Source organism: Marmota monax, unplaced genomic scaffold, assembly GCF_021218885.2.
Source record: "Marmota monax isolate L192 unplaced genomic scaffold, Marmota_monax_Labrador192_F-V1.1 WCK01_AAM20220418_F8-fsc00277, whole genome shotgun sequence".
Taxonomy (NCBI): domain Eukaryota; kingdom Metazoa; phylum Chordata; class Mammalia; order Rodentia; family Sciuridae; genus Marmota; species Marmota monax.
The window spans coordinates 1,411,625-1,426,711 of NW_026694513.1; the positions used below are offsets into that span (position 1 = coordinate 1,411,625).

Sequence of the window (15,087 nt, forward strand, 5' to 3'; positions counted from 1 at the left end):
AATGCCTCTGAATTCAATCCCTGGTACCAAAAAAAAAAAAAAAGGTACTTACACAAATTAAGACGGCTGTGTGAGTACCCAAAATCGAATGGGACTACTATCATACAGGCTTCACTCTTGAAAGCATTATGCAATAGTGCATGACTGTTCTATTTTACATTATTTCATAAAGTGAGTCAGGCATTTTCATGTATATTTTAAAGATATTCCTAACAGAAGTTTACATTTGTGAATGAAATCACACAACTACTTAATATCTATGATATAATTAGACTGTGAAGCTCTTGAGGGTGAAACCCTCTGAAAGTACAAAGAAAATGTGCTTCAAGTAATTTAACCAAATTAAAATAATTTAATTATGGGACAATAGTGTTCATTTTGTTTTTAATGTGAAGTTTCATTTAAAAACTTGGATTCATTGTTTAGCTAGAAAGCTATATTCCACTGATTAGTAAAAAACTGAAAAAAAACCTATTTATTTTTGTACCATAGAAATGGCAGAAAGTTTTAAAGTTGTACATTGCATTTTTTTTAATCAAATTAATATGTGCCATTATAAATAACTTGAAAAAATATTCCAAAATGTCAAGGTCAATTGTGTTTTTCCTTTCAGGATTTTTTTTTAACACATAGGTTTTTTTTTTCTAATATTTTATTATGAAAATTGTCTAGTATGTGGAAAAATGAAATATCTGTACAGTGAATTCAGGTATGCTCACCACCTAGTTCTATAATTAGCAATTAATTTGCTTCATCACATGCTTATCCAATCATCTATTGATCTCTCTCTCCATCTGGATTTTTAGGCATTTCAAGGTGAAGTTGTAGATATCATTATACTCCATCTAGTACTTGAGCATGCATATCATTAATTAGAATTCAATGTTTGTATATGGATTTTGGAGGAGTTAAGATTTTACATACAGTGAATGCACAATTTTAACCCATTATGTCCCTGTACCTCATAGGTAAGAAACCCTTAAAAACTTAAATTGAGCAACAAGTAATAAATAATGAATAACTTAGTACAGTGTGAAGAGTTTCAATTGTTTTTACTGTCACTGACATTTGGTGTTGCAAAGTCTTCTTATTTCAGCCATCCTGATGTGTTTATAGCAATATCTCATTGACTAATGGTTTTGAACATTTATTTATGTGTTTAGGGCACCTGAACATTTATGGTGTATGTGTATTCTCCTTTATGCAATTTTGGTTTAAAATTTTTCCCTCTTTTTTAATTTTTTTTTCTTTTTGAAGATGGGTTCTCATTTCTTACTGTGTTGCCCAAGGTGGTCTTAGACTCATAGGCTCAAGGAATCCTCCTGCCTGGCCTCCCAAGTAGCTGGAACTATAGACATATGCCACCATACACAGTAGCTCTTTGTTTGTGGAGTGTATGTCTTGCACTGGATGTGCCCATAGTCTCTTAATTTTCCTGTATACTAGGGAGCTTTAAAAATCCCTACTACATATCTCCTCTCCCAATCTTTTTCTTTCCAGTCTTATTTTCTGTCCAAAGTGTTAGTCCTTGCCCTTGCCACTGTGATCAATATGTATGTCTTTAATGCTTTCAAAAAGAGCTACCCCGGAAGCTACCCCAGCTCTGGGCACACTCTGAGTCATATGAAACAAAATGAATCCTTTGCGCAGGTCTTTAAGGGAAATGTCAAGAGTTCAAAACTCAAATTTATGGTGTTTTGAGAATAAAATTTGCCTTGTTCCCCCTGGTCCTGGCAACCTGCTCCAGGAGTGTGATCCTCCTGGCCACTGCTGCTCAGGGTGTGGGGGATGGGAGGTAGGCAATTTAGCAGATTGCAGTGTTCTCAAGCACAAAGTAGATTCTTCTCCAGATCTCCTCCTGCTTGTTCTTAGTCTGTTTGTGTGTGTGTGTATGTGTGTGTGTGTGTGTGTGTGTATGTGTGTGGTGCTGGGGATTGAACTCAGGGCCTTGTGAATATGAGGCACTCTACCAACTGAGCTATATCCCTAGCCCTTGTCCTGAGTTTTTAACTAGATGATTACAGAAAAAGTTCAATTCCACAAAAATTGAATTTGACACGTTTAGATAGCTCATTCGTTGTTTTTGCAGAGGGACAGAGACCTATATTTCTCTACTTTGCCATTTTCTGTCTATGTCATGTATTTTAGTGAACATAATTTTGGTTGTTAACATTCTACCCATTGCGGTACCATAATTTATTACTTATGCACTGTTGAGAAATGTTGAGTTTGTTTCTAATTTTAAAAAACACTTTAGATGAACATTTTTATACTTAAAAACTTTTACCGTTCTATTGGATTCTTTCTTTAGCATACATTTACAGAAATGTAGTTACTCAAAAACAACAGAAACAAACAATGTAGTTAGTCTATTTTGAAGTTAATTTTTTAAAAAATTTTAAAATTTTATTTTGTTGTTGGAGGTAGACCCAAAGCCTCACACATGCCAGGCAAACACCTTACTAGTGAGCCACATCCCCAGCCCACCATTTTAAGATTCTTGAATATATTACCAAGTTATTGAAAGAATTATTCTAAATTATACCCCAACTTCATAAGTAATCTTAAACTTTGAATTTTCCTGAAAAGGTTCTGTTACTGGCAAAAGGTCTTATGAGAAGTAATGTATATTTTAACGTCCTTGAAATGTTTTTATAAAAGTGCTTCTCAAATTGCAGTGCTGGTAAAAATTAACCCAGGATCTTGTTGAAAGATCATCTGGAGTAGAGCCTAAGACCCTGATATTGCTGGATAAGTCATTCTGATACTGTTGGACTCCAGATCACACAGGGAGTAGCAAAGCTTGAGGATTCAACTATAGTGGAGAAGGGAGTGGGAAAACTTGCATGAGTCAAAAAAAAAAAAAAAAAAAAAAAAGCTAGGCATGGTGGGACATGCCTGTAATTCTAGCTACTCAAGAGGGTAGAGCAAGAAGATCACATGTTCTAGGCCAGCCTCAGCAATTTAGGATATAAAATTAGAAAATAAAAAGGGTTGGGGATGTAGCTCAGTGGTAGAGCTAGGTCCAGAGTTCAATCCCAAGTATTGCAAAGAAAAAAAAAATGTTTGAAGAATATTACTTTAAAAAGTAATATCCTGGGGTTGTGGCTCAGTGGTAGAGCGCTTACCTAGCATGTGTGAGGCACTGGGTTTGATCCTAAGTACCACATAAAAATAAATAAGCAAAATAAAGATATTGTTTCCATCCACAACTAAAAATATTTCAAAAAATGTTCTAAAGAAAATAATCTCCCAGAGTTTTTAAAATTAGGTCAAAGATCAGGAAAAGAATTCAAGTTTGTTTTGATATTATTAATGAAGGCCAAAAAAAGGAAGTAAAAATGGAGATACTGCCTGCGGTTATGACTTTAAAAACTCAGTGTGAGGTATGCGTTAAGTCTTAAAGTCTGATAGGTTAAGTCTTAAAGTCTGATAGCTATCGAAACTGATTACGATAATCTTTTATCTAGACAAGGAACATTTTCATCATTCAAATAGTTAAGGATAATTCTTCAAAGTAGTAGCTGCACCTTGGTTTGAGAGACAAAAACTATTTATATAATGGGAACATGGTGGACAAGCCGGCAGCAGAAGCTTTCCTGAAATCTTACTACCTTTTGTACTTCCATCTCTACTATTTCCAGGTCACACTCAACTTCAATGATCCTTCAAAGAATTGCCCACTGGGACAGACATTGTCTTCTGCTTGCCCTTACACAGTACTTGTCCCTGATGCCAATCCAATAATGAGGACACAGTTTTGAGAAAAACAAAAAACAAAACAAAACAAAACAAAAAATGGTTTAGAGCTTTGCTAGCAAAGGAGAAACATAGGGGACTCCTGTCCAAGAGGCTGTGATTCTGCCCATCAGCAGAAGCAGGGGGCTTTTAAAGAGATGATTCAAAGGCTACATTCCATATGTTCTCTGTTGAAGTTGTAATTTACTTGTTAATCTGGGAGATTATCATTTCTGACACCTTCTGTTATAGAGAAACTGATGTGACTCCATTTTCAAGAAACCAGCTTCTACCTTAAGATCTGTCCAGAGAGAGGAGGCTTGAGTCTTGTCCTTGGAAAAACCCACAGAATGCTTCTAGGCACATACCCACCCTGCTGAATTGTTTAGCCAGAGGATCTGCAGCGCCAGGTGTCCCTGACTCAGTTACGCTAGGTGAGAACCCATAGCAACCACCAATCAGCATGAGACAGGGAAAATATCTGAAATGCCAGGTGACCCTCCCATTAGTTTCAATGATTGATAACATGATTAGGCAACCCTGCAGTTTAGGTTATACACTCTTGCAACACCTTGTGGCCTAAACCCATCAGTTCAAATGTATTCACCTCTTGAACTCACCAATCACCCTTATCCAACTTATTCCCGCCAATGAATGTGCTAATCAATGTTAAGAGTTGTTGTTTGATTTTCCTGCAGTATGAAATGATTTGCTGTGTGATATTGTGATGCATAGATTATCCCCCCAAAACCTATAAATCCTCACTGAACTAAGGGTTGGGGGACTCACTCCTCAGGACCGCTGCATCAGAAACAGTTGTGAGTCCAGGCTCCAGCTTGCAATAAAGACCCTTGTATGATTGCATCTATTGGGGTCCCACAAATCTGGCATTACATTACTATCCCCAAAGTCTGGTTTGCTGGGTTCTATGCTGTATGTGTACTCAAGGATGGATAACTCTGCCTAGGATGGGGAAGAAAGGTAATCCTGTTTCCCTTGGGATTAGGGAGGGGGAGAGATGAGGGAGAAAGATTAAGGAGGAGCAGGGAGAGAGGAAGAGAAAGAAACATGTCCATTTTAAAACTAAGTTGCAGTGGCAGAGCAACAAGGGTTATATTCAAAGCCTAAAGGAGACCACCTCCATATCTTCATTTCCTTATTTACCTATTTTAAATTCCATGATCAACTATTGTACAGTTTGAACTTGCCTAATCTGAAAACTCAAAATCCAAAATGCTCCAAAATCTGAAAATTTGCATATATTCTAAAACCCACAAAAATCTAAAATCTGCAACACTTCTGGTCCCAAACATTTTGGATAAGGGATACAAATAACCTGTATCTGTTATTTGCATGCATTCTCAACTTTTGTCCCATTTTCACTGTGTCTTACACACCTGGGAAAATTCCAACCCTGCTTTAATTGAACTTTTTCTTTATTCTGGTCTTTGACTTATGCAGCTGAGTGTGGGTGGAGAAAAACCCACAACCACGCTGCTGCTGAATCTCACGTCAGATTCCTGAGGTCTAGTGGGCTCTTAATTCTGCCTAATAATCAAACTGTGCATGTCCTTGGTCCTTTCACCCTCCTACTCTTCTAGAGAACTTCTTCATGCCTCCACTTTTATCTTAAAACCTCAACATTTCTACTTCCTCTCCTCCATTCTCTGTCAGTTACCTTGTTTTTTTTAAAATCCTATTTGAACCTAGGATTGAACCCAGGAGCTCTTTACCACTGAGCTACATACCCAACTTTTTTTTTTTTAAATTATTTTGAGACAGGATCTCTAAATTGCTGGGGCTGGCCTTGAATTTATGATCCTCTTGCCTCAGTCTTCTTAGTGGCTGGGATGGTAAGTATGTACCACTGCACCCAACTAACCTTGTTCTCTATACATAGGAAAAAAAATCAACCAAAAAATTAAAAAAAATCTGCTGTTAGTTTTATGTTCTTATAACCTATCTTCTCTTACTCTTAGGCAGTCATAGAGGTGCTCAGCCCAAGAAAACCTGTTATGAGGTGCATATTTGGCTGAGTGCCTCCAGCTGATTCCACTTCTGGTCAGTTGCAGAGTTTACACTGAAAGCCTTCTCTTCATCCTCTCATACCTCCCTCCTTGGGCTCCTCTTAGCCAGTGAGCCAGTGACTAAGCATGATGAAAATACTAGAGTTTTTTTTTTTTTTTTTTTTTTTTTAGTACATATAAATTGAACAATGCTTGATATATTGTAAGCACTGGAATGTTACCTATTATTGTTATCCGAAATTTGTTGAGTGTTTACTATATATCATCTCATTGTCACTTCAGATCAATCAAGATAAAACACTTCTGTTACTCTCATTGCTGAGAGTAGGAAACAGAAGTTCAGAAAGATTGAATAACTGATCCAGTTTCCCAATAGTAATTATCTGTGATCTTTGTATTTCACTAGCATTTTCTCAAAGGAATAATTTTTCTCCAGTAAGGAAATGGTATAAAAAGCTGTACCATTAATTGAAAAATTATTTTCTTCATCAATATGGTTGGTAACTTTCATAATCTAATATTGTTATCTAATATCACACTAAAGATTATTTAACATTTGCCAAATACCTGTCATATAATAGATGTTTAATGAATACATGTCAAACTATCAGAATGACTGTGATTTGGAATTAATGTTATCTAAAATTAAAGATTCATAATATCCAGAATTTGTGAGATTATAGTGAAATAGCATTGAAGACAGCTGTGAAATTTTTGCAAGCTGATTTGGCAATTGCCAACAAATTTTCAATGTATATTTTCCTTGGTTCAGAAAATCTATTTCTAAATATCTATCTTAGGAAATACTTTTATGCTCATGAAATATATAGGTGTTCTATTTTATCATTTTTTAAAAACATTTATTTTTTAGTTTTAGGTGGATACAATATCTTTATTTTATATGTATGTGGTGCTGAGGATTGAACCCAGTGCCTCATGCATGCTAGGCGAGCACTCTACCACTGAGCTACAACCCTAGCCCCTGTTTTATCATTTTTATTGTCAAAAAGCAGAGCATAAATATAATTATCTAATATTATGAGTTGCATATTTTTGAATGTTATATAAGAATTTTTTAAAAATGAGGAAAAGCTATATGTATTGAAATGAAAGATCTCCAAGATACATTAAGTGAAAAAATGTAACAGAATTAATCTCTAGGATATATAAAGAACTCAAAAAACTTAACACCCAGAAACCAAATAATCCAATCAAAAAATGGACTAAGGAACTGAATAGACACTTCACAGAAGAAGAAATACAATTGATCAACAAATATATAAAAAAGTGTTCAACATCTCTAGCAACTAGAGAAATTAAAATCAAAACTACACTAAGATTTCATCTCACTCCTGTCAGAATGGAAATCATCAAGAATACAGGCAACAATAAATGTTGGTGAGGATGTGGGGAAAAAGGTATACTCATTCATTGCTGGTGGGACTGCAAATTGGTGCAACCATTGTGAAAAGCCATATGAAGATTCCTCAGAAGACTTGGAATGGAACCACCATTTGACCCAGCAATCCCACTCCTTGGTTTATATCCAAAGGACTTAAAATCAGCATGCTACAGTAATGCAGGCGTGTCAATGTTTATAGCAGTTCAATTCACAATAGCTAAACAATGGAACCAACCTAGGTGTCCTTCAATAGATGAATGGATAAAGAAATGTGGTATATATATATTCAATGGGATATTACTCAGCATTAAAGAAGAATGAAATTATGGCATTTGCCTATAAGTGGATGGAGTTGGAGAATATCATGCTAAGCAAAATAAGGCAATCCCACAAAACCAAAGGCCAAATGTTTTCTCTAATGTGTGGCTGCTAATTCACAATAAGGGGGGGAGCATTAGAGAAGAATAATGTTACCTTAGATTAGCTAAAGAGAAATGAAAGGAGGGGAGGGCAGTGATGTGGGGATAGGAAAGATAGTAGAACAAAACAAACATTATCACTTTATGTATATATGTGACTGCATGACCAATATGATTCGACAACATGTGCACTCAAACAAAATGAGAAATTATATCCCATCTATGTAGAATATATTAGAGTGCATAAATACATTCTACTGTCACATATAACTCATTAAAATAAATAAAAAATTTTAAAAAGAATATATAAAGACAAGATATTGAAACTAAAAAAATATATCAGAAACGTAGAATTATTCATGTTGTTTACAGAACTCAAACTATATCTACAGGAAATAAGTAGGAAAATGCTTTGAAAAAAGTTGGAAAGGTTATTCCTCAGAGAATTATCAGTGCTAATTCTGGAAAGTGAAGAGGGCCAGGAAGAGGATTAACAGCAATTTCCACTTTGTGAATTAAATTGGATTTTCCACAATTAGTATGTATTAATGTTTACTTGTGAATTAAAAGGGAGAAAAAGTAGCTTGCTCAACAAATATATTTAGAAACCCTTTAATATGGGTAATAGGTTCTAAAATGTAAAAACAGTAAGTTTTCTTGGACCTTAAAACATCTCTACTCCAGTAATGAACAGTTGTTTTTAAAATTTTTCAAAGTCATCACTCTTACTAAAATTTTATTACTTGTAATGCTGTTGATTCCCAGCACATTTCCTGTGAATAGTGAAAGAGCTGAATTGGCATCTGAGTGGAAAGCACATGATACTAAAATTCTTGTGGCATTGGAGTACTCAGCCAAAAGAATTTGCCTTAGGACTATTACACCATTTTATGCTTGTTCTGTAACTAGTGAAGGTGACAGTCAATGAACAATTAAGCAGAAGCTCCATTACACAAAAATAGAAAGCAAAAAAGGTACTTTTTCCTCCTTCAAGTGGACAGTTATATCAATGCTCAGTGGGAGGCAGTGTTAGGTGTGGCTGGCAAAAGAGAAAATTCTGCATGCCTATAATCTCAGCTACTCAGGAGGCTGAGGAAGGAGGATCATAAGTTTGATGCCAGCCTGGGCAATATAGTGAGACCACGTCTCAAGATAAAAGGTAAAAATGACTGGGTGTAGCTCAGTGGTAGGGTTCTTACTTGCCTAGTATGTGTGAGGCCCTGGGTTCAATCCCCAGCATGTTAGCAATAACAACAAAAAAATTATTCTCAAGGCTTGTAGGATGGCATATTAGTTTTGTAGACTGCAGAAGTAAAGTGCTACAAATTTGGTGTCTTAAATCATAATTTTTTAAAAAAAATATCTATTTTTTAGTTATAGGTGAACATAATGTCTTTATTTTACTTTATGTAGTGCTAAAGATTGAACCCAGTGCCTCACGCGTGCGTGCTAGGTGAGCGCTCTACCTCTGAGCCACAACCCCATCCCTAAATCATAAATATTTATTCTTTCATAGTTCTGAGACTAACTTCCTAAATCAAGGTGTTGGTGGGTCCATGGGCCCTCTGAATCCTCTAGGGGGGATCCTTCATCTCTTCTTCCAATCTCATCATCAACATTAGCTTGCTTAGTTTATCGTATGACTAGTACCCCAAGGAGCAACTGTACTGGTGTAGTTGCAAAAAGGAATTTTTTTTACAAATAACATTAGTTTTCCCTATCTCCCATTTGCATAAGAGAAAGCCAGTGTCCTTCAAGATAATATGTATCTGGACATTCTGGCCCAGGCTTGTTCTCATAACTTGGCAGGGTTTTTGGAAAAAGAAAGGGGCATTCATGGACATGGTGTCTTACTGTCCCCCTTTTCCTTAAGTATCATACAGGCACTTAATAGTTATGCTTAAGGGTTTAAAAATACTGTTTAATCTTAAAAGTATCTCTTCAATGTGTGTATATACAAGTATGTAATAACAAACCCCATCAATAATTACAACTGTAATGCAACAATAGAAAAATGTGGAAAAGAAACTAAAACTAAAACAAGTCTCTTCAAGCAAGAGAAATGGTATTATCCTGACTGATGAGGAAAGAGAAGCTTTGATTAAAACCTGCGTTGTTTGGACTGTCAAGTGTAATTTCTTAAACAATTGGCCATGGATTTTCAACCATGGTTTTATATCAAAACTACCCAAGAACTTAAAAGAAAATATAGAAGCCAAGACCCCATCTCCCTCTTGACTGAGTCAAGTTTTGTTGCAGGTATGGGCTTGGATGCAGCATGTAAGATCCTCTGCTGCCATGCTCTCCCATAGTGGAAAGACAGAATCTTGACACACGAATCCATACAGGGTGCCATAATTGACAACTAGCTGCTTGTTTTAAACTGTAAATGTGGCTATATAATCAGTTTTGAATCCAAATGTGTTAACCATCTAGTTAACATTTCTTATCTCCATATTGAGTGAATGACTTCAAAGACTTCATCAAATTCTTTAGAATTCTCCTTTTTCATTATTAAAGAACAAGGGTAAATTTCTAAATGTTTGCAAATTTCGAGATATATTACTAGGAACTATCTAAAGAGCTCCAAAATCCCCTAATACACAGAGTAAAAAGAGATCAACATTCCAGCATAGCATTGGCTTAAAATCATATAGTAGGGAGGAGAGAGACTTTTTCTCTCTGAATAACACTAAGCAAGTTACTTCATCTATCAGTGTGAGTAGGTAGAGAATTTCTCAATTTCTCATTTTGTAAGTTTATGGATAATATATTTTGCTTGTCCACCTTATCTTCCATACACAAATTTCTAATATAAAAAAGAAATTCCTGGTGGGCATGGTGGCACATGCTTGTAATCCCAGTGACTTGGGAGGCTAAGGCAGGAGGATTGTAAGTTCAAAGCTAGCTGAAGCAATTTAGCAAGGCCCCAAGCAACTTGGTGAGATCCTGTCTAAAAAAGAAAGAAAAGAGGGCTGGGGATGTGGCTCAAGCGGTAGCGTGCTCGCCTGGCATGCGTGCGGCCCGGGTTCGATCCTCAGCACCACATACAAACAAAGATGTTGTGTCCGCTGAAAACTAAAAAATAAATATTACAATTATTAAAAAAAAAAACCAACTTTATTTAAAAAAAAAAAAGAAAGAAAAGAAATGGACTGAGGATGTGTCTCAGTGGTAAAGTGCCTCTGGATTCTATCCCCAGTACAAAAAAAAAAAAAGTCCCCCCCCCAAAAAAAAAATTCCTGAATATTCACTAGTTCCAAACTTCTTTTCCTGGAAAACAGGGTGGGAGACAGTAACAGACATTGCCAAATTGAATAACACATCATTGCAAAATATAGGAACATCATTTATTACAATGATACATGCACATAGTTTCAGAGTTCTAAAACTTATGTTTTTCTTCAGGAAAGATAATCTTTTCCCACAGTTCTGTTGTTTCTAATTTTAACAATGACTTTATGGCCATCTTCAGCACTTCTTTGTGTGGGTTTGTGTTCCAGCCTTTACCTCAGCAAGAGTTTTTGTTTATAGAAAAGGGAAATCTCATGGTGGTTGTTGTTTGTAATTTCAGCCTTAATATTTTAGGCAGATTTTAGTTTTGCCATTGAGTAAACACTCCAGTTTCTAACAAAAAAAAAAAAAAAAAAAAAGGAGCTCCAGCATATTTTGCTTATAAGACAGTAACCACAGGTATGCAATATCCCTGTAAATTTTCCCACCCCACATCTTATGAGAAAACAATGGTTCTAGTTCATTATTTAAAGGAGTCAGTGTGAATTCAAGTCATTTCATATCCTGCTATCATTTGCTCAGAGATCTCCTGCAATGGGTCGTATGTAGGAAGAAATGAAGGGGTTGCACTGATGAAGTTTATTTAAAGAAACACATACAAGATAGATCTGAATGGCAACATCGTTTATGTAAGGGGAAACAGAAGCCATAAATGCATCACTTCATTCAGGTGGACAAAATACACTCTGGTACTCAACAAAGCCTTTTGCCTCACCTCTTACCACTGTCCCCTCCTTCACTGTCATCCAGTCACAATGACTTATTTCCTGGTCTTTCAACTTGCCAAACACATTCCCTTCTTAGGGTCTTTGTTTTTGCTAGTCCCTCTACCTTAAACTCTTCGTGGATTGTCACATTCTCATTCTACAGAACTTTGCTGAAATGTTGTTAACTCTAACAAGTCATTTTTGGCCTCCATAAAATAACGTCCCCCTCACTTTCTACTCCTTTACTATTATTTTTCTTAGGGGCAATTACACGCCCAGTACATTACACATTCAAAGCATACTTTGTCACTTGTGTGAAAAGACAGGCTCCAACCTGACAAGGAAATGCCTGTTGCCTTCATCTAGGACCCAGTAGGCAACAGGTAAATGTTTCAATGAATGAATAAGGCTCGTAACAGAAGTTTTCTCTTCATTCGCTGTGAGCCTAATTCTACCCTCTCCCCTTTTCAGCAGAGGTGGCTCACTGGAGTCAGGGGCTCATTAGGGATTGTATTGCCACTAAACAGCGCCTGTGATCCAGTTGTTCCGACCCTTGCGGCCCAGAGCCTGGGTAAGGACGGGTTTGCAGTACCCGGAATGTGGAAGCGAAAGCAGAAGGGGACAACGTGCACTGGAGGGGAAACTCTCCGTGCGGAGGCAGCCCTTCCTCCTTTGGTGCCAGCCTGCGTGCAGTGGGGCCTTCCCAGCCCGGCTGACTCATTCCCAGCCGCCTCCACGGCGGGCGGCGGCCACATACACGCCCATCTGGGGAGTGCCGGGACCAGTGCTGACACCGAGCCCCTGCCAGGCCCCGGTGCTCAGCGAGCCGCCGCTACCTTAACTTCCTTGCGCGCTCACGCCCGGGGGTTGCCCCGGGAATCTCCACGCGCGCACACCAGCTTCCCGAGAGGCATCGGTCCTGCGTGGCCCACCCTTTCCAAACCCCGGCGAGCGCCAGGAAAAGCGCAGCCCGCCGAGCGGCGCACGCGCAGTCAGGAGAGCGTCCCGCTGCCTCCTTGGCCCTGCCAGGAGCCGGCCTTAGTCCGCCGCCAACTGGCGGTTCGACTCGAGGCCAACGCGGAGGCTGAGTCCGACGCAAACAGGGCGTCCTAAGCAGTGTCGCCTACGGCGCTGAGAAGACGGTGTGGCTCGGGAAAGGGTGGAGACAACGTCTGTGACGGGCTTCCCGGCTGCCCAAAGTGGGAGTGGTGTGGGCTGTAGGAAGGAGAGAGGAAGAGGAGCAGAAGGGGGCAGCAGCGGCCGCCGCTAACGGCCTCCAGCGGCGCTGACAGGCTAGGCGGGCGCCCGGCGCTCTCCGGAGTTCGCTCCGCCGTGTTAGACACCTCAGGCCCGTGGGCCCCTGAGCCTTGTCTTGCGGCACCCGTCGGGGCGGAGGGCTGCCGCGGCGCGGGGACAGGCCGGGTCCTTGCCGCCAAGGGATGTGAGTGGGAGCCGAGCCCGTACGGGAGGGCCCGCGAGGGCCCAGCCTGGCGGACGCTCGGACCCGTGTTGGGTCCTTGGCTTCGCAGACCTTGGCCCACCGGAGGCACCGTGAAGGAGCAACTCTTTAGGGCTTGAGGACAGCCCCTTGTCGCCCGATCCGCGCAGCCGGTGGGTGTCGTCGCTGCCTGGCGTCTAGATGAGGGCAGCAGTTGTCTCTCCAACCCCTTACCACCTCGCGATCCCCGATTTCCCCCCACCCCACTCCGGCCAGTGGCAGTGAACTTAGCCAGAAAATCTTCCTCTTTAAGACAAAACCGAGGACGGAATGCCTTGCTGTTGATATTTGCATCCGTGTGTCCCTCATAGTCTCTCCCTCCTTACTTGTCCCTCTTTAACATTTTTGAGACATCTAAACATCCTAGAAAAGAGCATCTATTTCCCCTGGATTTCTGCGGTAGTAACAGCTGCTTCTATTTTTAGGTTTCAGAAGCAGGCAACGGGAACAAGATGTGAACTGTTTCTCTTCTGCAGAAAAAGAGGCCCTTCCTCCCCCTCCCGCGACAGTGGGTATGATATCCTGGCTGCTGTCCTCTATTGCCGCAGTAAGGTGAGGGTGTAAAGGCGAGCTGTGTGTGCGTAGGAAGGTTGGATGCCTGTGTAGACAGGCAGGGCTCCTCTTGCTTACTCTGAAAATGGCAGAGCTGAACTTTTAATGTTGGCTTGGGACAATAATTTTGAGATGTTTATTGTTGCTCTTAGATATTTCAAGAAACATTTCTTGATGGTCTTAAAAGTAACATGGCTTTGCAGAAAAAAGCAAAGCATCCCTTTCGCTTTATCTTCAAACGGCCAGAAATTCTTAAACTTTCAGAGGGATATTTCCAGGTAGTAAGGAATACCTATTGAGCTGTTCTTGCTGCGCTTTCTGCTACCACATTGAATTCTTCCTGGGTAGTTTTATCTGTCTGATCTTGCTGTGTTGGTTGAATTTACCCAGTTTACTTTCCGGTGGTTATTAATCTGTCAAGGGAAACTCCTTTCTCTCAATGAAAGGATAGGAACAGCTGAGTATGTCATAGAAAGGAGGAGAAATGTGGAGAAAGAAAACAGAAGTGGAAATAGGGAGATGTTGATTGCTTTTGGTTTCATAATAGGTTTATACAAGTGAGTTGTTGGGCTACTGCATATATTCTGATAATAACACCCAGCAGATTTGAAAATGAATAATCAGTTTTTTGGCTTCTTTCCTCCCATCTGCTTCAACTTTTACTTCATCAAGTGTGAGATTCACTTGCTTATATGTGTAGTTATCTTTTGGAGTGTAACATGTATGTAAATTAAATGTGTCCAGCACTTGCCATAATAGTGCATGTGTTTACTTGTACAGGGAAGCTGCAGTACTTGTTGGCTAGATGAGCACATAATGCTTATTTTTGCTCCAAGTGAGTATTCTGTTTGGAGTTTATAGCATAGTTGAAGGGACTGGTTGGGAAATAGTTTCTTTTAGTATCTTTTCCTTAGTGATTTGAGACAGGTGTCTCAGGTATGGGAGACAAATGTAATATCTTTCCCTTCCTGACCTGGGTATTCCTGAAAGGAAGATTTTTAGGCAAATAGGAAAGAAATTTGGCTTTAGAGTCAGATCTATGTTTGAATCATGACATTCTTGCTTCTAAACACTTGTATTATTTAAAATGTCTTTGAGCCACATTTTTCTTATAAGATTGTTATAGGTTTAAATAAGTTGCATGTAAAGTAGTAAATTGCCTGACTGCTAAAGAAGTCTTGGTTAAGCCATACTGGTGCCTGGTGCTTCTCCCGGGGTTGAGGTGGGAGGATCACTTGAGTCCAGAAGTTTGAGACCAGCCTGGGCAATATAGTGAAACCCTGGCTGGGGAAGGCAGGGAGGAAAAAAAAAATTTGCAATTGGGCAGGCAAAGGGGAATCAAAGAAAGATAAGATGACTTCACATACAGTGATCTGCCAGTGACCAGTGTTTCTTGCTCTTTAGTTTGAGGAGCAAAAAGACTTTTAGATCTTGAACTGGCTAAGAGGTC

General features: G+C 39.2%; 1 protein-coding gene across 5 annotated transcripts in view; it reads left to right on the plus strand.

The window, feature by feature from the left end:
- The first annotated feature begins 12,360 nt into the window (after positions 1 to 12,360).
- Jak2 (Janus kinase 2) overlaps positions 12,361 to 15,087 on the plus strand; it is a 137,072-nt gene continuing 134,345 nt past the window's right edge. For 2 of the 5 annotated variants that reach the window (XM_058571449.1, XM_046420165.2), the window contains exons 1-2: positions 13,060 to 13,198; positions 13,511 to 13,637. The gene's annotated coding sequence lies outside the window, so the exon portion shown is untranslated. Of the gene's footprint in view, positions 12,730 to 13,059; positions 13,199 to 13,510; positions 13,638 to 15,087 lie in introns of those variants that run through there. The other 3 variants (XM_058571450.1, XM_058571452.1, XM_058571451.1) reach the window with 3 other exon arrangements.